At 44.1% G+C, this 25,374-nt stretch overlaps 1 protein-coding gene across 1 annotated transcript in view; it reads right to left on the bottom strand.

Annotated features, from left to right (window-relative positions):
• Positions 1-25,374, bottom strand: part of LOC135902990 (uncharacterized) — a 448,955-nt gene that overhangs the window by 130,669 nt on the left and 292,912 nt on the right. The window lies entirely within an intron of this gene.

The following is a 25,374-nucleotide window of genomic DNA, read 5'->3' as shown; positions in this document are numbered from 1 at the left end:
CCTCCTTTGTAAGCACCGGGGAAGGCCATACTTCTCTACATCATAGCTAGCGCGGCGTCACCAACGGCGGTGTACTTAGCCCTGTGTTATTTAATCTAACCCTAATTGCTCTCCTTGAGCATGTGCCAAGCACAGTCAGGCTATCAATGTACGCGGATGACATCTGCATATGGACGTCTGCAGCAACACGCCCACAGTTGCAAGCGAGAATTCAGGGAGCTGCCACCCAAAATGCTTTCTACCTCCGTAATCGAGGCCTGGAAATTTCCTCCGAGAAATGCGCACTAGTGCTATTTACGTGCAAACCCATGACGAAATACAGCGTAATGATAAATGGCCAAAGGATACCATATGTTCGATCTTACAAGTTTCTAGGTGTCATAATCGACAGGGACTTGTCATGGAGCCCTTACGTATCATACGTGAAAAAACGGTTGACAGGCATCTGCCACCTGTTCAAGTTTTTCACTAGCAAGCATTGGGGAATGTCAACAAAAGCTATGTTACAACTATACAGGTCGCTGTTTTGGAGCTTTCTGCGGTACAACTTGCCAGCAATAACCAACACAGGAAAACGAATCTACGCACAATACAAAGTGTTCAGGCCCAAGCGATCCTATTCTGTCAACGTCTGCCTCAGAGTACATCAACAGTGGCGACTATTTCAATCACTAGAGACAATTTTGTCAAGACCTACATTGAAATTGAAGCGCTGATGACCCATATAAATCATCTTGCCCGGACTCCTCGCCACCACCTAGCCTCTCTACCAGCGAACAGACCACGCGCCTCTTTCAGCCAAACGATTAGCGCACATGGTGAATCATTGCCAGCTTGTTTCACTCCGGCTGCGAGACCTTCGATTCTTCCATGATGCCTCGCTCAGCCAGAAATCAACCTGACAATACCTGGCGTCACGAAAAAAGCTGATCTATCATCACCAGCCCTTAAACAGCTCACGTTACTACTTTTGCACGAGAACTACCGTGACTCTCCATATATCTACACTGATGGATCTGTCCTGCCAAACAGCTCCGCTGTGGCAATCGAAATACCAGGGAAAGTTACAACCATTAAATTTAAGATGACTCACGCGACAACATCGACGGCAGCAGAGCTCGCAGCGCTCTTTAGCGTCCTTCATTACATCAGAGATGAACCGCCCCACGAGTGGACGATCTTCTGCGATTCAAAGGTGGCACTGCAGTCTCTACTGCCAGCTTTACAACGCGGACCACACGAACAGCTAGTATTTCAGATTACAGAGACGGTGCACCAAATCAGTGATGCAGGCCATGAAATACCTGAGGACCCTACCATACCAATACCACTTTCTAGAACTGACGCATCACGGAAACTCCGCCTGCTAGTTCCCTAGAGCACCACATCGCAATCGAATGAGCCACATTTCTGGAATTCCCGACTATAGTGCCTGGATCCCACATTAAGTCTTCGAGTCCCTTCAAAGCTTAGTCGTGGAGACGCCACGCTTTTGTATCGACTGTGGTTGGGCGTTGCTTTTACCAAAGCCAATGCGTTCCGCATGAGGATAACACCGCAACCTTTGACCACTACGGCCTTGGAGAATCGATTAGGCCATATTTTGTGCGACTGCCCACAGTAGAGTCCACAGACGGAATGCCTTCGCCACGAACTCGAGCAGCTGGACGACCGACCACTATTGGAAGAAGGAATTCTACGCCATCGACAGGACCTAACGTCATAGAAGAAGGCTATGCAAGCACTGCTGCGCGTTTAGCGATCTACCAGCCTTTGTGAACGTCTCTAGCTGGAACGCCCTTTGTGTGTGTGTCTGTGTGCGTGCATTATGATCCCTTTCTCACCCTTTCCTCTCTGTTCCTTTCTAACACCTAGCTCGCAACCGCAGCGTAGGGTAGCGAACCGGAGACTAATATCTGGTTAACCTCCCTGCCTTCCCTCTTCATTTCTCTCTCTCTCTCTCTCTCTCTGGCTTGCCGACGACGATACGCATCGCTATCGCCGGCGCCGTCGGCATATTTACTCTCTCTTTTTAATCATAGAGGTTGCGTGTAACGGCTTTCGGCCGCTTTCTTCCTTTCCTGCTGCTCTCAAGTGGCGCGCAACTAGAAAAAAGGAAGCACACAGACGGACACGAAAAACCACAGAAAGCAAATCACGTAAATCAACAACGTGCACGAAGCCTTCCAGAAGCCCCCTTTTCAGGCAATCCTGACATTGGTTCGGCTTCTGGAAACTCGGGCCCTTCTAGCCGACCTTAATTCCTTCCTTAATCTGGTTGTCGTTCGGCTCTGGCAGTAATCTCGTTCCTTGTTTTGTCGATACATTTCCCTTTACCATGAACATGTGCAAACGTTCCGCGCCGGCGTGGCTATCAGCTTCAGCATTTATTTATTATTCATGGCATCTTCTTAATTAGACAAAGAATAACGAACACACCAACAAACTTCTATAGCGCAAGTTAGTCGTTCGTGGGCTTGATTGTTTCATTTGAGCGCCTGTAGACATTGTGCGAATACAAGCTCGAAGCTGCCTTCTATCCTTGTTTTTGCTCCCCACTTGCAGCCCTCGCCCGTGCTTTCGTTCTCTAAGGGTGCGTGTGTTTTTTTGTTTTTGTTCTGTTTTTGTTTTTCGTGTCACGTTTTCAACTGAGTGCGCTCAATATATGCAGGTATAAATATCATTCTATTTCGTGATTTAAAATAACAGCTAAAGGAACACAAAGGGACTGGATGTTACAGCAACATGCTCCGCCAACGAAAATGAATGTAGTCGAGTAAGCCAAGTAGTCGCCAAACAAAGAAGTCTGAGAACGAAGCCAACACTGTAAGTAACCCGTTTGGTTCGTTCAAAAAATCAGTCACTCTCAAACTGTATCATCTGCGAAGTTTGTGAGTCAAAGCATGAGTGATCAACTTGTTTTATGTTCAAGAGTGACCAACTTGTTTTATGGTGCTGGACTCTGTTAGAAAGGTACACGCATGAGCAGCCCGAAGAGGTCAGCATTATACTCATATTGCATGGTTTCGGAACAGCTACTTTGAAGACATGTAACTCATTTGAATGCAATGGACGGCACTCGCTTCTGTATCTTGCGAGAATACGCTATTGACCCACATCGTCAAAAATAAATGATGATTTAATGAAGGACAGTCCCCTATACTTAATTGCCTACTTTTGTTTTACCATCTTTCCGCTTTCAATTCCTTGAATTCATTGGTGCCGTGCACACGTGTGCGCGATTTCACCGCCTCTTTCCCTCTTATGGCGACGAAAATTCAGCGCAAGCGTGTTTGCATTGAATTTTAACCATTAATCCAACATTCCAACTAGCCCAATTAGTAGTTTTGATTGTTTCCCTCTCCTCGTTCTGATTCATCCTTCTATTATCCAATTTCCTTCACCCAGCGTATACGGTAGCCAACTAGTCACGTTTCTGGTTAAAATCCCAGTCTTTCCAATTTCTTTTCTCCTCCTTCACCGTTACACATACAAAGTATCTATTATGTTGCGCTAAATAGCCCTAGGTTGTCAAAATAATCAGTAACCCCCATCTAAGGTGTTTGTATTAGACAGTAAATTACTTGCCGTAAAGCTTTATAATTAACTTCAAACGTTGTGCTGTTAGCATCTTATTGCCATGTGCTTCATATATTCAACATCGAATATTTGTTTCGGTGCGCCTTTCTAGTGTTTTGCCAGCCATCAAGAAAGCAATAAAGAAGGCTCGGACATAGTAATGGCTCACAAGAAGGTGGGTGTACAGACCAGCATAAAATAGCAGCTGATGTGGTGAGTCACGTGATCGCATTGTGATCTCGAGATCAGCTTCCCTACTTTGGCGCTGAAAATATAGCTAGGCCAGGATAATGTAACGATTATATTCCAATTATAGTACCTTTTCACATTTCGTCAGGAGCCCGAGCCGCGCCCCGCCTATGTTATCACCACAATAGGCCGCTCGCGAGCCGTGGATTTATAAGAACGGAATCGTATCGAGCGAAACGAATCGCTACATTATACCAGTCCTAATTTCTGTGCTTGTCAAGCATCGACAAAAATTGCAATCCCTATACTGAAAGGCGTGAGAGACTGAATTAGTATGTAGCCTACATCAATACTCCAGGACTGCATTCACGAAGCACTTACTTTCCACGAACTGCCTTTTACTGGTCGGTCCGTCTTCTCACGGGCTAGTACTGCGCATTAAGGGGTCCGCAAATTTTATTTCTTGATGGTGTTTTACGTCCCAGCCCAGTCGGTCAGACGCAGTTGGAAAAAAGCGAACGTGAAAACGTAAGTCAAAACGTAAGTCAAAATAAATGTTCGAAATGTGACTCTCAGTATCCGAGTGTGTGGCATAGCATTCCGTTCTCATTGGAACGCGGCCGCAACTCTGATCTAAAAGCAGTGCTTCATAGACACTGTAACACCACGGTGACTTGATGAGGCGTATAGCGCACGAAAGGACGAGGAAACAGAAAGACGTGGTACACTGGATGTACGCGTGTGTGTGTACCACGTCTTTATGTGTCCTCGTCTTTTTGAGCGCTATAACCCTTATTATGTCATACCAACAGGCCCAAAACACTGCCTTACTGAACCATGGTGGCTGTTTCTTCGAACCTGGCCCCCTATCGCGCCTTTACGCACAGCTAATCGTGCAACTAAGGTTGTTCTCAAGAAAGACAGCCGCGTTGAAGAGGTTACAAAGGTGACTTCACCATCTATTTCGCGATGGACGAAAGCCACGCTCGAGGAAGAATAGGAAGCCATACCCAAGGAAGGAACGAGCACAGTTGATTGTTTCCTCCGAGCCCCTGAAAACATCGTGTGAATACCAACTCAAAGCTGCCTTCTGTTGTTGCTTTTGTTCCCCAATTGCCCCTGTATCTCGTCCCTGTTGCTTGCGCAATTCTTCCTTGAGTGCGGATTAGTAATCCGCCCAACAGTCAGTACGAACTAAAGCCGCTCCTATATTTATGCCTGAACGGTCGGAAATCGCATCCAAATTGCAGCTTCTGGTTCTGGTATTATTTCGTGTGTAGGGTGTATACAGGGCTGCGAAGCAAACACAGGCAGGATCGAGCTTCCCTGTACCGAAAAGCGACGTTGCCAGAAGCCCTATATGGTGCTTCAAGTGCTTGCAGATACGCCTGGTTATGGCGACATCTCTGCATACATTCGGAAATGCCTTCTGCCTTGAGCTATTATGGTAGGAGGGATTATCGGAATGGCAGGGCTGTTATATTTTTCTTGACCGGCGCTTTAATTGAGAAATAAGGCAGAATGCCTTGCTGGCACGGCACCGCCTTTCATGCTCGATAGTGGATATTAAACGTTTACCACATGCACAGAATTATGCGAAATGTATGTGAAACGGTTGAATAAACAAATGCTATACAGGCTGAAAGCGATGCATACAACTGTGTTCAATTTCATCCTATGCAACGTCTAATCTCAAACAATGTTCATGTTGTGGCTACATCTAAGAATTCTGTACTGCTTGGGCCACAGTAGTGGAGGATTGGGCAAAAATGGGATGGCAGGCTGGCAGGCAGGGCAAGGCAAGCAGCATATAAACCGTTATTCGCCTTGTTCTACAATATGCATCTGTCATTTCGTTCCCCTACAAACAATGTGAAATAAGCTTGCTCAATAACGTTCAACGAAAATCTGTTCATTTCATTTGCCAAAATTACAGCCGCAGTTTCTCACCAACACAGGCTCAACAATCTTCGAACATTGAACCATTACGTTCACGTTATCATATTGAAGCCTTAAAACATTTATATGCAATTAATAACTCGACCTCTGGTCTTTCTTACTGTAACTATATCACATTTAGTAACGCAAGTTGTACCCGTAGCTCCCCCGCCTTGGACATGTCACACCTGTTTATGGCCGTACTAACACAGCGTTCTTCCACGTGCAATAGATCTTTGGAATTCTCTATCACTAAAAGATTTTATAGTTATCCCTGGTAAGCACCTCGCTAACACGTAAAGCGCTTCTTTTTGATCATTCATCTTTTTGTGTATATCTGTGTTTTTAAAAAAGAGAGAGAGCAAATGATAATGAAAGGTAGGGAGGTTAACCAGAACTGGGCCCGGTTGGCTACCCTACACTGGGGAAAGGGAAAAGGGTATGGAAAGATTAAAAGAAGAAGAGAAAGTCCACTGGGAATATCGATCGGTAACTCAGTCCGGATCACAGACGCTGACTCAGTCCAGTAGCCTTCAAATATCGCAGCAGAGCTTTTTTGAGCTTTTGTAGCTGCGATATGCGAGGCCATGGTCCCAAGATCTTCTTCAAGGTGAACGGTGTTCTATCTAGCTGATTGAGAGCTCTGCAGAGGTCATGTCTTTCGTTTTGAAAAGATGGGCAGTAGCACAGCAGATGTTCTATAGTTTCCTCGGCATCGCAGGCATTACAGTCGGCGCTATCAGTCATGCCTATCAAAAAAGTATATGCATTGGTGAATGCGACGCCCAAGGGTAAGCGGCACAGCACTGTTTCCTCATTTCGCAGAAGTCCTGGTAACCACCGCAGTTGCATAGAGGGGTCGAGGGAATGCAATCGTTCTTGGGTGAATTCAGGTGTGTGCCACTTCTCTAATGTCATACGGTGTGCTACTTTGCTTAGGTGTTGGGCTGCGTCGGTCCGCGATAAAGGTACAGAAACAAGGGTTGCTCCTTCGTGTGCTTTCCTAGCAGCTTCGTCAGCGAGGTCGTTGCCGGAGATACCGCAATGGCCAGGCAGCCACTGAAACACGACGTCGTGTCCTTTCGCTATCATACGATGGTGCATTTCTCGTATCTCCGACACTAGTTGTTCACACGACCCGCGACGAAGAGATGACAGAAGACATTGCAAGGCCGCCTTCGAATCGCAGGATATTGCCCACCGATTAGCGGGTTGGTTGTTAATGTAATCAACGGCACCTCGGAGGGCAACAAGCTCCGATCCGGTCGATGTTGTCATGTGAGAAATCTTTTATCGGACGCTAATTGATCGTGATGGTATAACCACTGCGCCGGTGGAGCTGGTCTGAGTGGAAGAACCATCCGTATATATAAGTGGACTCGGTCAAAGTAGAAAGTATTCAAACAATCCAGAGCTGCTTGCTTCAGGACCAAGGTAGGCAGGCTGGTCTTCTTTCTTATCCCTGGAACCGTGAGACGCACTTGAGGTTGTTCACTATGTTTTTAAAGTGTATATATAGTAATGTATGATGTTCCCACTCCTGGTATAGCCTTATATTGGGTTGCAGTATAAACAAATAAATAGGTGAATTAATTAATAACAAATGAATAAATAAAAACACAAATGAATGTTCTGGTCTCGTCGACAGCGCTTGCTTCCGTTTGGCATCCATTATCTAACTGCAATAGACCATCGGCTACCTGCCCGACGCATTACATTGACTGCCCAGCTACATATTAAAATGAAGCTTTCTTTGCCTCTTCCTTCGACTTTCCCACTGCTGCTGTTATGGGCTGCTGTGGCTGCTGCCGTCGCGCACACTGCTTCGGGGGGGGGGGGGGTGGTTCAGAGCATCTTTATATATGACAGGCGTGAGTAAGAGAGGAAAGACGACGGGAAAAACACGTTTTCACTCCATCGTGAGGCTTATAGCGCGTGAAAATACAAGGACGTACGAAAGGAAGACCTGACACACACAGCGCCGGTGTGCGTCACGTCTTCCTTTCGTCCTCGTCTTTTCACGCGCTATAAGCCTCACGATGTCATGCCAGTAAGACCAACTCACTGCATTTCAGCTTTTCACCCTACCGCGTCGAATGTGCACAATGCCCTCTGGAGGTCCCTGGCCGTCTCCACATTAGCCGCTTGACAGCTGTAATTATTCGTCACTCCCCTCAGAAGCACTGCAGAAACTGCAGCGCTTCCCTTTCTACTAACATGCGAGGCCAGAGGGCGCGCAGATAGAACTGTAGAGAGTAGAAGAAGAGAAGAAGGAGAGGAAGGGAGAAGAGGTAGTTGCCATATAAAAGAGGGGCGAGATGACGTGCGAAGGCAAGGAAGCCCCACTGCTATACGACAACGGTTGCGGGGAAACAGGATAAGCTTAAGTTCAAGGTACGGTGCAGTACGTTGCTGCTATTTCTGAAAAATAAACGCCATGCAAACATGTCAAGTGGGCAACTTACGCAGGGCGTGCAGAAGCAGCGCTGCAATAAATAATGCGCACCGCAGGGTACAGGAGACACTACGCAAATCAGTCGACCGTCAAATCAACCATTCTGTGCCCGCCGCGTTAGCTTAGCGGCTATGGCATTGCTACAGGTCGTAGATTTGATCCCAATCGCGGCAGCCGCATTTGGACGAGGGCGAAACAGAAAACGCACGTGCACTTAGATTTTGGGACATGTTAAAGGGACCCTGAAACGATTTTGATGATCTTGTAGAAACGTACTGAGTCGTTAGTGTAGGTCCTTCTAATCATTAATTGACGTATCGAAAGGCTAGCTCCACGTAAAGCGCGTAATTAATTATAAGGTTTAAAAATGTACATTGCTGCCGATCGCAGCACACTGCTCGGCGGAATTTTCAGCCGCCCATACGCATTTGACGTAAATTGTCCTGTTGATGTCAGTAGGGCGAGCCATCCGATTGGCTGCCCAGGGCTCGTCATCGATAATTTTTCGAACTTCATGGTGAACAAATGATGTTCGTAATAGTTGGAAGGTTAGTTAACTTGTTTCTATAAAAAGAAAGTAACAGAAATAGACTGCACAGGAACAATTTCTCAGTACACTTAAGCATTTTCGGCACACAGCAAGTGTCGTCCGCTTGTGTTACAACGTGCTCCGTCTTGACGGGAGCTCCGCGGTCAGTGTCGGTCTGTCGTTTCGTGAGCACCATGAATCACCTTTGTTGCGTCGAGGGCTGCAAAAGTAGCGACAGGCAATATGTCAAGGAGCGACACCGTGTCCCTGTGCCAGGCAGTAAACGAGCGGAGTGCAACGCATCGCACTATCGGTATCCGATCGGCGCCGGGATTTGCGCGTTTGCGGCCGCCACTTTAAAAGTCTCTGTTAGAGACTTTTAGCGTGTCCGCTACTCCGGCAAACGGGGGTGCTTTGGGCGGATTGCCGGATTGGCGGGGGCGTAAACGTGAGCGGCTGGAGCGGTGAAGCCGCCTGGTGGCGTAAAGGTCAACCAGATAAACAAAGAGCAAAAAGTTGCAGTAACCTACTATGTTCTGCTTCGCTGATGGCGCAAATTTTTGGCAGTGGCGTAATTGTGAACACGATTACGCCACTGTCGAAAATTTACCAGCAGCTAAGCAGAATATAGCAATCAGCTTTGTGTTTGTGTGGTTGAGCTTTGCGCCAGCAGCTGGCGCCACCAATCTGGCCCCTCATGTTTACGCCCCCGCTCTACCGGCAAGCCACCCGCGCTTGGCGGAATACTGGACACGATAAATGTCTCTATTAGAGAGGTTTAACTTGTTCGGTATTCGGGTAAACGCAGGTGCATGAAGCGGAGGTGTAAAGGGAAGTGGCCTGCATGGTGCAGCCACCTGGTGGCGCAGAGCTCAAACAGACAAAAACGCGTAATATTGCAGTAACCAAGTTCATTTTACTTTGCTGCGGGTGTAAATTTTTTGTAGCAACACGATTACGCCAGTGCCGGAAATTTACACAAGCAGCGCAGTAGAATACACTTGGTTAAGTCAATATTACCTGTTTTTGTCTGTTTGAGCTCTGCGCCACCAGGTGGCTGCACCATGCAGGCTGCTCACGTCTACGTCTCCGCCCCAACGCCCCGTCCGCCTGCGTTTACCCGAATACCGGACAAGCTACACCTCTCTATACCGGTATTCGGGTAAACGCAAGCGAGAGGACAGGGCCTGGCCGCCTGACTGTGCCGTTTCGTGGGACGAGCAGAAGTGCAAACGCGAATGTTCTGCACGGTGCAGCCACCTGGTGGCACAGAGCTCAACCAAACTCAGTAGCAGTAACGAAGTGTATTCTTCTTTGCTGCTCGTGTAAATTTTTCGCAGGAACGTAAACGTTAACATGCTGTTTTTGTAAATGTTTAAAATGTTTTACACTTGGTTATAGCAATATTAGTTGTTTGTTTGGCTGGTTAAGCTTTGCGCGAACAGGTGGCTGCACCCTGCAGACCGATCAGGCCACTCACGTGGTATGTCTACGCTAAAGTTGCTTCATCCGCTTGAGTTTATGCCTCCACTCACCTGTCGAAAGGCCCAGCTCGCCGGTGAATGCCGGAATACCAGACACGTTCGGCGGAGCGACAGAATGCTCGCAACGCACGCTGCTTCGATAACTCTCGCTTGGGGTCGACTGCCAAGCAGCTGCCGGATAGGTTGGAGAGGCTTCGCGCGCTCGCTCCTAGAGAACCACAAGTAGACCACACGACGTGCCATCATGATGCAGAGCCAGTGAAGGCGGAGTTTAGCCCCGATCACTCGGTGAATGAGTTGAGGAGAAAATGCATGGTTATGGAGTAGGGTAACTTGTAATCGTCCGTAGCTTTCCTAATACTATGAGACGCTTAACACAAATTGTGGTGCGAATGATTAAATTTAGCTGTACCCTACGCGTCCACAAAACATGTCCGAGCCATTTCAGGGGCCTTTTAAAGAACATCACGGTGTAAAAATTAATCCGGAGTCCGCGACTATGGCGTGCCTCATAATCCGAGTGTGGCTTTTGGCCCCATAACTCCATTCAAGTTTAATACTTCTGCCACAATGCGATATGCAATGTGAGGAAATGACAACGCTCAACCCTCTCAGAGGTTATAAAATATGGCGAACAACAACGCCTCATGCAAACAGCTCTCCCTGCGTGTTGTGTGTACTACGCAGACAAACAGCAGAGGTGCAGGCAAGGTAAGGTTTAACATCAACTCACCACTCTCGTGTTAGCCTAATCGTTGAAGTAATTAAGCTTTAGCCGTCAACATTATCGTCAATAAAATTATCGTCAATAAAAGCATCCAGCACGGAAAACTTCCCTTACATTGATTCCCACAGTGCGTGGGATCTGCATAATTATTTTTCTTCTTAATGTCAACCAGAATATCGGCTACCCCCATTTGCCTTCTAATCCCCACCGCTGTCTTCTTGTCTTTTAATGTCACACCTCAAATTTTCTTTCCGTCCATCTTTCTTTTCTTATCGCTGCTTGGTCCTTACCTTCTTCTCAAGCGTCCTTATTAACCTCCAAGTTTCTTTGACATATGTTAGTACTGGTAGAATTCAATGATTGTAAAATGAACTTGCCAAGAAAAGCGGTAAGCTCCCAGTCATGATTTGGCAATGCCTGGCGTATGCGATCCACCCCATTTTTATTATTCTGTAAATTTTGTTCTCGTGATCAGGATGCTTTGAGTAATTGAAACTAGAGACTGTTTTATAGATTTGCATACAAACTTAGATGCAGTACAAATCAATATGATTATATACTTTCATTGTCCTGCACTCACTATTTCCAGGGTCGGCAATAAACGACTGCTGTCGCAGAACATTTCATTCGTACTTGCTTTCTGAATACCACCCGCATTGCCTCTTCCTCTGGCCGCTCCTAAGATAGAAAGCTCCAATGGATGAATTTACATGAACTGCGCAGCGCTTACTTCCCTTTAGAGCGATCAATCTGATGCTTACACCACAATAGAGCCCCGTATTGGGTTGTGTCCATGTCACATATATAGTTTATAGTTTAGTTTTTCATATATATATATATATATACATATATATATATATATATATTATATATATATATATATATATATATATATATATATATATATATATATATATATAGTCATATAATGAGAAGCCAACAAACACTGACACCAAGTACAACATACGGGAAATTGCATGTGCTTAATAAATGTAATAAAGTAATAATAGATTAATGGAAATTAAAGTGGATGAAAAAACAACATGCCGCAGGTGGGAACCGAACCCACAACCTTCGCATGTCGCGTGCGATGCTCTACCAATTGAGCTACCGCGGCGGCGTTTCCTCATCCACTTTCTTGGGTATTTATGTGTACTAGTAGAACCCTGGGAGTGTTAGCCAGCGCCCCCACTCACAGACCTTGCCGTATGTTGTACTTGGTGTCAGTGTTTGTTGGCTTCTCATTATATGACTAATAAATATCGGGTCCCTCGGTTAACCCCCTTTCTTCTCGTTTATTTCATAACGAGGGTCTCGAATCCGGCAACATTGATGCCTTCAGGTAGCATATGTGGGTTTATTGACCAGTTGCCTTCACCCGAAAAGATCACGTTCTCGTGACGCCTGCGGCAAAAAAGACGTTCCACGTCCGCCGCCAAGGTCTGTGAGTGGGGGCGCTGGCTAACACTCCCAGGGTTCTACTAGTACACATAAATACCCAAGAAAGTGGATGAGGAAACGCCGCCGCGGTAGCTCAATTGGTAGAGCATCGCACGCGACATGCGAAGGTTGTGGGTTCGGTTCCCACCTGCGGCATGTTGTTTTTTCATCCACTTTAATTTCCATTATTCTATTATTACTTTATTACATTTATTAAGCACATGCAATTTCCCGTATGTTGTACTTGGTGTCAGTGTTTGTTGGCTTCTCATTATATGACTAATAAATATCGGGTCCCTCGGTTAACCCCCTTTCTTCTCGTTTATATATATATATATATATATATATATATATATATATATATATATATATATATATATATATATATATATAACATAATGCGCACAAATATCGAATTCTCCGACGTCACCGGGGCAGAAACGTGGTCTGTTTCCCTCTTTAGCGTTTATGCGTCATTATTATGCAGGGCAACGTCTCGTGCAAGCTGCGCATGCGATCGCGGAAGGTTTCGTGGATGCGCATACACATTATCAGCAAACAACAGCGTCGTTGTTGCCCGAACGAAATGAGCCTGATTTACAGCATTCTCTACGAGAAACAACCTTTTTATTTACTGAAAATAACTATAATAAAACCTCGCAAGACATACAACGTTTCCCATTTGTCGAAAACCAAGTTCGAGTCGATTCGACGTTGGCAGCCACTTCATTCTGAAACGCCGAAACGCCTATTTGGCTCTATTCACTGGGTACGGTTGCACCGAAAGAATGCGGTTCGCTGAAGATCCTCTGCTATTTGCTGTGCAGTTCTGCCTCCTGCGCACTGCATACTGCTGGAGCACACCGTGGTCACTGCGGCTGTGCACGAGCATGGTGATTTCAACGGCCATCGAGCTGCTGATCAGCTTTTGATTGCTCCTATCAGATCACCGCATCATACAACCACAACAAGCGCAGAAGGCGACACGCAGCTTTTGCATGTAGCGACACCGTGCGGAACGAGTATGAAGGGCCACCCTTTGGAATGCGCGACCACTGGGCACGGCTGCACCGAAAGAATGCGGCTAGCTGAAAATACTGTTTTTTTGCTGTGCATATGAGAAAAGATTGCGCAAAATGCTACCGTTCAAGCGATCTTTTTCTGCTAGTGCTGCCGTGCCCATGGTTGTGTTGCTTGCTTGTTCTTTGTCTGCGGAAGTTATTCCTTTTAGGAGGGGACATTGAAACTAACCCCGGTCCTGACAATGCTCAAATCTTAAAGCATCTTAAGGAAATCGCAGCTGATATTAAGGATATAAAAAAAACCGCCTGGTAGAAATAGAAAACAAAAAAAGGTTGACGCTCAGTCGAAACTTGAAGACAATGTCACTTCGCGCGAAGACCGGCTTTCACATATTAACGAAGTTGTTCTGACGCTTGAAAAGAAAATAGACGAATTAGAGAAACAGAGTAGAAGAACTAATTTGATTATTTTTGGGCTACCAGAACCAGAGGGGGAAAACAGCGAATCACAGGAAATAGCGATAAATAAAGGTACCTTTCAAGAACTTCTTGAGCTGAACTCGATAGCTATTGAATGAATATGCAAAGTCGACCGTCCACTAATCAGAAACGACCAGTCATATCGAGATTGATCGACAAAAGAGGCAAAGCGTTAATTTTTAAACGCCTCAAGCTGAACAACACTGCGATATTAATAAGTGAAAACTATTAGCGAAAAATTCGAGAGGTTAGAAGGAAGCTGTGGGCAAATACGAAAGAAAACCGTGAGAAGGGGCACAAGCTTTCCTTACCCTTTGACAAATTGTGCATCAGTACGATAGGTTCTATTTGGAGCGATGAAAAAAAAAATTGAAGAAGCCCTGTTGAAGAAATACGACGCAGAAACGCCGCACCGCCGAACAACCCATTGTCATGAGCAAGCGCAGAAATAGGCACGAAAATCACCGATGTCCAAGACAAGGTTTCAGATCTTTCATGTTAAGAAATCCTTGAGCCTCCCTCCCCCGTAAACTTAGTTTTAGCCAAGGATAAACGCCTGCGGATTGTGAACTTCAATTCACGTAGCTTGGTGAACAATACCAATTTAATAGAAATTCTCTTGCTACCACACGATCCGCAAATCGCGATCATAACGGAAACCTGGCTGTGTAGCGATATAACAAATGAACTTGCCTTTACACCCCATCACAAAGGTTTTCGTATGGATAGAATGCGCAGAGGCGGTGGTGTAGCCGTTCTAGTTAAAGATCGTATAGGAGCTACGCTTGTCGGTGATATTCCCGACCTGGAGTGTTTATGGCTTAGGTTATCGTGCTGGGTTGCTGTACCTATATTACAGACCACCTGACGCTACACCAGATTACTTGATTAAACTTCAAGAGCACATGTCTCTCTACCAAAATAAAATTTTTGTTTGATCGGTGATCTTACCTTCATCATCATCATCATCATCATCCTGGTTACGCCCACTGCAGGGCAAAGGCCTTTCCCAAACTTTTCCAACTACCCCGGTCATTGTGGCCATGTTGACCCTGCAAATTTCTTAATCTCATCCACCCACCTAACTTTCTGCCGCCCCCTGCTACGCTTCCCTTCCCTTGGAATCCAGTCCGTAACCCTTAATGATGAATCAATCAATCAGTCAATAAATCAATCAATCAATCAATCAATCAATTTTATTTACCAGAAACAAAAGGAACTGGAAGGACACCTGGGCCATAACCATCGGTTATATTCCCTTCCCATTACTGGTCCTGCCCGACGAATTACAACTTACCTGGTGTCAATTGGGAGCACCTCCAGGCAAGCAATAAGGCTGATGTAAACGCTAGCATCATTTTTGACATCATGATAACAAGTGATCTAATCCAAGTGGTTAATGAACCCACGCGTGTACAAGGGTCAACGTGCTCTATATTAGACGTTATATTTTTAAATCAAACCTTTCCTGAAAATATGGTGACAATCAAAGATGGTTTATCTGAGCATTATTTTGCTGCAATTTTCTTGCCTCTTGTCAAGACTACTGCCCCTAAAATTGCCAAAGCCAAATTTTTTAAAGATTACTCCAGAGCAAATGAAGCCAGCGTCGTTGACCACATGGAAACCTGTCTTACGAGTTTTGCAGATAGCGGTGATGATGTGTGTACACTATGGACAGCCTTTACTGCAATGTGCATATATTGCATAGTTACATTTATTCCTGCTAAAACGAAGAAAGGCACTAAACGTACGCATTGGAGGACGCGTGGTATAGTACAACTAAAGCGTAAAATCAAACGATATAAAAAGAAGCATCCACGCACAGTCGTAACCAGTGAACTACAAAAAAAAAGATGTCGTGCGCTGTACGTGATTCCAAAGATTTATATTTTACCAAAGCGTTGCCCAACTTTATAAAGAACACACCGGATAAGCGTTGGGGTTACCTAGGCGATTAGCAAGAATGCTGACGCGGAAATCGCAGTTGATGGAACCATTACTAACGACTTGAATGCCCATCGCAGAACACTTTAACAATTACTTTCAGAGTGTATTCTCCCGTGCAACTTTTGGTCCATCTTTAAGCTTTGCAATGTTTGAACAGTATGAGGCGAACTTTATCTCTTACCATGGCATTGTGTCTATGTTACTTAATTTAAAAACCAAAACAACTCCTGGTCCATACAACGTCCGAATGTGTTCCTTAGGCGATACGCCGAAACTGTTGCCAAGTTCTTAGTTATATTGCTTAGAACATCTTTGTTATGCGCAAAAGTGCCTAAGATTGGAAGATGGCTCGAATTGTTCTGGTCTTTAAGAAAGGAAATCGATTATGCTCATTGACATCATCTTGAGGAAAAATTTTCGAGCACATAATCGCAACTCGCATTTTTGAATTCTTAGAAGAAAACTCGATACTAACAAAGGCTCAACATGGCTTCAGGAAGGGCTGTTTTTTAATAGTAATCGATAATAGTAATCGATTCAATTGTCAAAGCTTTGGATGCCAACGGTCAAATTAATGCTGTGTTTTTGGACTTTAGTAAAGCTTTCGATAGGTAATTCACGAAAAACTATTTCTACAATAAAAACATTAACCTTAGAGAGATAATGATTACTTGGATTACGGACTATCTGGATAATCGCCAAGAGTACGTTTTAGTTGGGATATCTACCAGCCACTTCAGGTATTCCCCAGGGCAGCGTCCTGTGTCCATTGCTCTTTCTTCTATATATAATGATATTGTTACCGTCGTCAAGCCTGCGACACAAATGCGACTGTTTGCAGATGACTGCGTTGTATTTTTTACTATTAAGTCCGCGGAAGATCAGAAGGAACTTAACTCTAGCTTGAATAATATATTTTGTGGTGCAAAGAATGAGGGCATGGCTGTCCAGCAGGCCCACGATGCGGCCGAGGGGCTCGGCCTTCCGGTTCCCACGTGGGATCGGCCCGCTTCGTGAAGACTCACGATCTGCAGGACTTCATTAAAGTTTTACCGTACTATACCATGGCTGCGAATGCAGACAAAAACTGTATCTCTTCAGGTAACGCATAGAAAGAACCCCCTGGAGTACGCGTATCAAATGAGATCTATTCCATTAAATCAAGTTGAGAGTTACAAGCTCCTTGGTGTAACTTTCATTAACAATTTTTCAAGGAACCTTCCCATTGACAAACTTTTGTTCTTCTGCCTTCCCAAGCTAACTTATCTGCGACACAAGCTTAGAAATGCCCCCTCAAACGGTAAGTTGCTCACTTACCTAACCTATATCCGGCCAAAACTTGAATATGCTTGTGTCGCATGGGATCCCTATACTAAAGTCAGTATTAACAAACTCGCAGGAATACAGAGAAAGTCTGTTCGTTTTGTGTATTCCAAATTCGAAAGTTTCGCCTCGCCGTCAGAGTTGATTTTGGCCAACGACATTTCTTCGCTTGAACAAAGAAGACAGAAATACCGGCTAGATTTTTTTATATAATCTAATTAACCACAAATTGGCTCATGACCATTCACTATATGTAAGCTCTATTTCCACAAGGAATGCACGACACCATCGCCCTGATACACTAACACCTATCTATGCTAGCACAGACAGCCATAAGTTCTTCTTTCCAAGGACTATTTCCGAGTGGAATTCACTGGGTGCGCCGCACAACGTGTGACTGTCTTTTTGTACATGTACAGTTTTTTTTTAGCTTAGTATTTACGTTGCCCCCAGGAGTGTGTCTGCACAACTTGTTTTCTTCGCTGTTGAGTGATCACGGCAAGTCCTTGTCTCTAAAACACCCTTGCCTTTGGTGCGCAATGCTTAGTTACCTATTGTCACTAATCAGCTCTTATATAGTTTACATCGTTCTGTTTGCTCCCTCTTCTGCTTTCGACAATTGACCGGGAAGAACGGATTGATCAAAGCTTTGTGTTTTGATCGTTTCACGAATTTTGTGAGCAATATATCATAGAAAAGTGTATATCTTTTTGTATGTATATGAGTATCTATGCATCTTTGTATTCTTATGTCTAGTCTTGCAGTTAATTTTGTCTGCCCGTCCTGAAAGGACCACAATGTGGCCTGAAGTATGTACCAAATAAAAATACAAATAATTCACAGAAATAAGCCCGTCTCCTCCTTTCGTCTAGCAATGAAATTAGCAAATAACCGCCACACACGTTCTCATATGAGCATGAACGCGTGTTATGGAGCTGTACAATGTCGCTGTGTAGGAGATGCGAAATTACTGTTGTTCACATTGTTGCTTTGACAGTTTCTTTCTAACGTCGTTGTGTTATGTGATATTATTGTAGTTCACATTGTTGCTTAAACAGTTACTTTGTAATGTAGCGGTGCTCTTTTGACTGCTACGTATGGTAACATCGTTGTGTGTGCGTTACCTGTTATTATCTTCCTCCTAGAAAACTACTAGCGACATCACGGAAAAGCATGTAATATATAACTTTACCAACTGTTCAAGAGCCAAGGTTTAGCCTGCGCCGTATTTTTGCGTTAACATCTCTGTCTGTCATGCATGTCAGCAGCAAATAATTTGCCTTCATAGTGCGATGAGAGAGGCGCTTCAATTTATTTATTTATTTATTTATTTATTTATTTATTTATTTATTTATTTATTTATTTATTATACCCTCAGGGCCAAAGGCATTACAGAGGGGAGTGGGTAATACAGGTTACAAAGACAATAAATACAATACAGTGAATTTTGTTAAGACATAATTTCAACATTCTCCAAAACAAACAAAGGTTGTTAGTGCATCACGAAATCGTTGATTATCCTCAATGGCTGCAATATCGGGAGGGAGGCGGTTCCATTCGACAGATGTCTGGGGAAGGTATGACTGAAAACAAGTTTTAGTTTTGCAATTTTGGATGCCAACCTTACATTACATTAGTGGCGAGGGTATGGTAACTTTCCCCACTTGAGCAGGAACCTGAACTGAGGTAATGTAACAGTTCTAAAACACCAATGTATGAAAGCCTCTAACCCTACAGCTAGAATAGAACTGGCAGAACTTTCGAAGTTAATCAACAAGCGTAAGACAGCTGACATAAGGAAGTATAATATGGATAGAACTGAACATGCTCTCAGGAACGGAGGAAGCCTAAAAACGGTGAAGAAACTAGGAATTGGCAAGAATCAGATGTATGCGCTAAGAGACAAAGCCGGCAATATCATAACTAATATGGATGAGATAGTTCAAGTGGTTGAGGACTTTTATAGAGATTTATACAGTACCAGTGGCACTCACGACGATAATGGAAGAGAAAATAGTCTAGAGGAATTCGAAATCCCAAAGGTAACGCCAGAAGAAGTAAAGAAAGCCTTAGAAGATATGCAAAGGGGGAAGGCAGCTGGGGAGGATCAGGTAGCAGCAGATATGTTGAAGGATGGTGGGCAGATAGTTCTAGAGAAACTGGCCACCCTGTATATGCAATGCCTCATGACCTCGAGCGTACCGGAATCTTGGAAGAACGCTAACATAATCCTAATCCATAAGAAAGGGGACGCCAAAGACTTGAAAAATTATAGACCGATCAGCTTACTGTCCGTTGCCTACAAACTATTTACTAAGGTAACCGCAAATAGAATCAGGAACACCTTAGACTTCTGTCAAGCAAAGGACCAGGCAGGATTCCGTAAAGGCTACTCAACAATAGATCATATTCACACTATCAATCAGGTGATAGAGAAATGTGCGGAATATAACCAACCCTTATATATAGCTTTCATTGATTACGAGAAAGCGTTTGATTCTGTCGAAACCTCAGCAGTCATGGAAGCATTAAGGAATCAGGGTGTAGACGAGCCGTATGTAAAAATACTGAAAGATATCTATAGCGGCTCCACAGCCACCGTAGTCCTCCATAAAGAAAGCAACAAAATCCCAATAAAGAAAGGCGTCAGACAGGGAGATACGATCTCTCCAATGCTATTCACAGCGTGTTTTCAGGAGGTATTCAGAGACCTAGATTGGGAAGAATTGGGGATAAAAGTTAACGGAGAATACCTCAGTAACTTGCGATTCGCTGATGATATTGCCTTGCTTAGTAACTCAGGGGACCCATTGCAATGCATGCTCCCTGACCTGGAGAGGCAAAGCAGAAGAGTGGGTTTAAAAATTAATCTGCAGAAAACTAAAGTAATGTTTAACAGTCTCGGAAGAGAACAGCAATTTACAATAGGCAGCGAGGCACTGGAAGTAGTAAGGGAATACATCTACTTAGGGCAGGTAGTGACGGCAGATCCGGATCATGAGACAGAAATAATCAGAAGAATAAGAATGGGTTGGGGTGCGTTTGGCAGGCATTCTCAGATCATGAACAGCAGGTTGCCATTATCCCTCAAGAGGAAAGTGTATAATATCTGCGTCTTACCAGTACTCACCTACGGGGCAGAAACCTGGAGGCTTACGAAAAGGGTTCTACTCAAATTGAGGACGACGCAACGAGCTATGGAAAGAAGAATGATAGGTGTAACGTTAAGGGATAAGAAAAGAGCAGATTGGGTGAGGGAACAAACGCGAGTTAATGACATCTTAGATGAAATCAAGAAAAAGAAATGGGCGTGGGCAGGACATGTAATGAGGAGGGAAGATAACCGATGGTCATTAAGGGTTACGGACTGGATCCCAAGGGAAGGGAAGCGTAGCAGGGGCGGCAGAAAGTTAGGTGGGCGGATGAGATTAAGAAGTTTGCAGGGACGGCATGGCCACAATTAGTACACGACCGGGGTTGTTGGAGAAGTATGGGAGAGGCCTTTGCCCTGCAGTGGGCGTAACCAGGTTGATGATGATGATGATGAACAGTTCTATTTCTATGTCCTTTTCGCGCATTCTTCAGGCGTCCGAGCGACGCTCCGCCTGCATTATCACCCTGATTGGCGGATTGTGAACGGTGCAGGATAAGTAATGACTAGAATCTAGGGAAAGAAATATGACATTAAACCGACCCTGAATTCCTTAGGCGATTTTTCTTACGGATCCTTTACACGCACATGCACAAACTCCCCATCTGTCTGGGGATGTACCTTTGTGCCTTATTTCTCAGTAAGCAATTCAAATAACGTCCAAAATGATTCACTAGACAATTCGTACCTAAGCAAAAGATATCATAACACATGCAACGGATATATACATAGTTACGCTTTGCTATCTTCACCGTTACGCCTTTGCCTTGGATGCGTTCTCTGGAAACTTTTTCGTTCTGGCGACAAGCGCTCCTCACGTGATATCTTGCCGCCTCCTCCGGCTGACTGCCACCTCACTCTGCTTTAGACCCTTTCTTAATATTAACAATATTTCAAACCAATTTTTAATATCTGCGTCTGCTTTTAGAGGGCTTCAACTACAATCACGGAAAGGGCCATTTCGGACGTCGGAATTTCATGGATAATTCTCTAGGTCTACATAATTTTTAAAGTAATTCTAACTCTTTGCAATCATGGCCAGTGATACTTCATTTGTTTGTTATGCCTTCGGCAAACTATTCACATGCCTGAAGTTCTTTTCATCAATTACTTGCCATATATCTAGTATTATTGCGGTGTTTCACCTTTATGCAACGTTTATTCTCTAAATCACTTGTTATAGCATTTTGGTGATTTGTTCAGCTCGTTCTAATTAGTGCGAGTTTGATCATTTCTGATGACTCCCGCCAAGTGTCCCACGTGATTGTGACTATGTGACTACCTCAGTGGATATTGAAATGTAACCTATGCATTGTGCGAGAAATTCATCCTTATCATACTTTTAATTCTCTTGTAGTAACTGCTTCAAATTTAGCTGTTTGTGTTTGAGTTCGCAAAATCTTTTATCCAGAACCTAATACAGGGCTTGATTAATGTGGTGAACTTGGCGTGTTGCTACATATTTGAAGATGCGGCAGCGCTAAAAAGAAAGACACGGACGGAGACAGGACGACAAGGACGAGCGGTGAACTTCCAGAATGAATTGTGAATGGTTCACGAAAATATACATGCTGTTCAAGCGAGGGGTTATCTGCGCGTGAGTAGATATGCCTGCTTTTTGTCTTCATGGGTGATGAGGGCCATGCTGATACTTCCCTCCCCAAGTCTAGAGATCCGTTCAGATTCTGCGATTTCCCGTGTCAGACGCGTTTTACTCCTCTTGATAACGGAAGTGTTTTGAAGGTTGGGCAGTTGGGCGAACATTCCTTGCAAGACAGACAATGCCCGTAAACACTCAAAATTTTTTCCTTCTCATGCATTTTTATGTTGTTTGCATGCTCCCTTAACCGATCGTTAACATATCTCCTAGTTTGGCCAACGTACTTTTTTCCATACCTTAAAGGAATTTCGTAGACCGCACCTTCTGCGCATTCAACAAAAGACCGCCTGTGCTTTGTGCAGGCGGTCTATGAAACAAAGCACAGATAGTCTTCAGTTAATTCGCATAGACCGCAAGCGTTGTCGATATCGAATGGTAGTGGTTTAGCGAGGAAAGTCCGTGCTCCATTACTTCTTGTGTTTTGTGTCAACTACCTCCACCAGGATGAAATTTGTTACCATTTGGCTACAATTTGAGGTTTGATGGCGGACTGTTGGCAATGGGAAATATTCATAAACTGTTCCAAAAATATCCTTACTTACGAATTGTGGCTACGCCATTTGAAGACTGAATGAAATAGGGCAATATTCGATTCGTTATTCGAAAGTTTTGACTATCCGCGCACGCCTAGCAAATAGTGCTTAAGAAGCAAAAGCTTTGATGCATTCGGTCTCATGGGGCTGAATGAACAAGGGCACACCGAAGATGCAATGGAACACCGAAATTCCAATGACAGCGTAATGTTTTAGCGTTTTGCAGAGGTATATTTTCCGCGAAAACATAATTTATTACTTATTTATTATTTCAAGATACTTTACACGTCCCATGAGCAGCATTGAGTAAGGGGGGTATCGCAGTAAGAAATTTGTACATGATAATGCCACAAAGATGAGTAGAAATAATCGCTGCAAAGACGGCTACAGATGCAGAGCTGCGGTAGTGAACAAGCATCGGATAAATATTATCCCGAACATTGCTCGCCCACATAATCAAACATCGTGCAAAAATATGCAGCTTAGAGCATGAAAAGCAGAAAAAAGAAAAAAAATACTAACAATACTGAGACAAACAGAAATTACCTTTAGGGAAGTGTACAAAACATCAGATATACTTTATTATGCACATTGCTCGTGCACATGATAAAAAAGTGTAGCTTAAGGCATGCAAGAGGAAAGAAAAACCTGCTTGACGTTACACAGGTATACATAACATGGCGTAAAGTATGACAATTTTTTATGACAGAAACTGCATGTTCAGGAGTTGCCTAAATTTGTCTCAATTCCTTTGCGTGATAGTGCTCGCAGGAAGAGAATTCAACAAACAAATGGCTCATGGGAAAGCTGTCTGATTAAATCCATCCGTGTTTCCGTAGATGCGGATGAAACCTAACTCATTATTCAGTCGTCCTGTTATACAACTTGCACGTTCCAGCAGCAAAGACGACGACTTCATTTGATGAACATATTTATGGAACAACAACAGCAATGCCACGTCACGACGACTACTTAGTGCAGGAAGTGAAAGATCAAGTTTGATTCGAGTTATGCTTGACTGTCTATCGTAACTGCGGGAGACGAATCGACTAGCTCGGTTATGGATGGCTTCTAACATGCACATTAAATATTCGTGATGAAGAGATCATATCGGGGACGCGAACTCAAGCTGCGGACAGACTAAAGAGAGGAACGTTAGTTTGCGGATGTAAGACGGGGATTTACGTAGGTTGCGACGCACGTATCCTAATGTTTTTGAAGCATTGGCACATACGGTTGTTATATGAGAGGCCCAGGAAAGATCGTTGACGTAGATTAGAAATATGCACTGGCAAGTTGTTTGAGTCGTTTCTTTCTTTCTTTCTTTCTTTCTTTCTTTCTTTCTTTCTTTCTTTCTTTCTTTCTTTCTTTCTTTCTTTCTTTCTTTCTTTCTTTCTTTCTTTCTTTCTTTCTTTCTTTCTTTCTTTCTTTCTTTCTTTCTTTCTTTCCATTGCGATAATCAAACAATGGCGGGGGCTAAGATAAAAGCGTCAATGAGGTAGTTTGAAGTGCCCTTAGGCCCCCGTGTTACGTGGTGGCCGTGAGTAGCGCAATCAACATTATACATACACAGGATTACAAGGGCAATGCAATAATCATGCAATATTTATTCAATGCAAGGGAGTTTTCAATAGTGCAACACTGAAATGTAACAATGCCAAGTAAAAACAATCCAGACACTACACACCATCACGTTAGATACACTTGGCAATACATAATAAAAAGTGAGAAAGAAATTGTGCTAGATAAATATTACAATAATTAGGAGAAATAATAGGATGAGCGAAATTTATTTCTTTACAAATACTTAACAATACGTATAGGAGAATAGAGGTGAAAAGGAAATGATGCTTTGTAGTGAAGACGGTTGTTGTTATTTATTTATTTTTTATTTACTTACAGAATACCTGCGTCGCCTCTAAGGCATTATCGCAGGGGGGACAGTTCAGACCTCAGTCTTTCACCCTTCGCGTTCTGCACACGGGGCCTATCCCAGCCTAGCCAGGGTCAGCAGGTACGCGGACTCGTTCGAGCCCGATTGCCCGGATAGCGGAGATCCCTTCTGCACCTTAGAACACATGCTCTGGCGGTGTCGCGCGTTAAGGGACCACCATCATCTCACCACGGAAGACGAGTGGCAGGAGGCGCTCAAGAGCTCCAACCTCGCCGCTCCAGCTACGGGCCGTCCAGAGGGCCCGCGGCGCGACGGTCGGGCACGGCCTGCCCGTCCCGACGTGGGAGCGGCCAGCAGCGGCTCCTCCCTCGTAAAGGGGTTTCGGAGTCGCTCCTCGGGACCTTGATGAAATTCACTGCCTGCCTGCCTGTCAGATATTGAAACACATTCCTCCGGTATCAAATTTCAGCCTGTCACATTTTGTGGAAAAAAGGATTTGGCAAAACGCACCGTTTTGCCAAATCCTTTTTTTACGGCTGAATTCTCGCACCTTTTTTGTGTGGTCGAGTCGAGTGAAGGCGTAAGTTGGCTCCGACAGGTACCTGCGGCTATCAATGCCAGTTTGATATAGAAAATACGGTGGAAGAATTTCAGTTTTTAAGTTTTTCTTCTGGTGATTAATGTTTTCAAGCCCAGCAATGCTTTTATTTCAGTGATACTTTCGAGAGGGTTGTAATCATTGGAGACGAAGCGTGCAGCGTGATTTTCAAGTTCTATAACTTGCATCAAATAGTGCTGATATGGGTCCCAAATCATGGAGGCACAACCGAGGATAGATCTGACATGAAAAAAATCAAGTGTTTATTTAACTTCTTTGGACGCTGATCTGAAACTTCTACGAATAAAAAACAACATTTTACTTGCCTTATATACAGACTGCTGGATGTGTACGTTCCATTTGAATTTCGGTGTGAAGTAAACACCAAGGTACTTGCACTGTGAGACAGTTTTTATTGTTGT

This window comes from Dermacentor albipictus, chromosome 1, assembly GCF_038994185.2.
Source record: "Dermacentor albipictus isolate Rhodes 1998 colony chromosome 1, USDA_Dalb.pri_finalv2, whole genome shotgun sequence".
Taxonomy (NCBI): Eukaryota; Metazoa; Arthropoda; class Arachnida; order Ixodida; family Ixodidae; genus Dermacentor; species Dermacentor albipictus.
The sequence above is the reverse complement of the archived record's forward strand: the minus strand, read 5'-3'. Positions and strand labels throughout refer to the sequence as shown.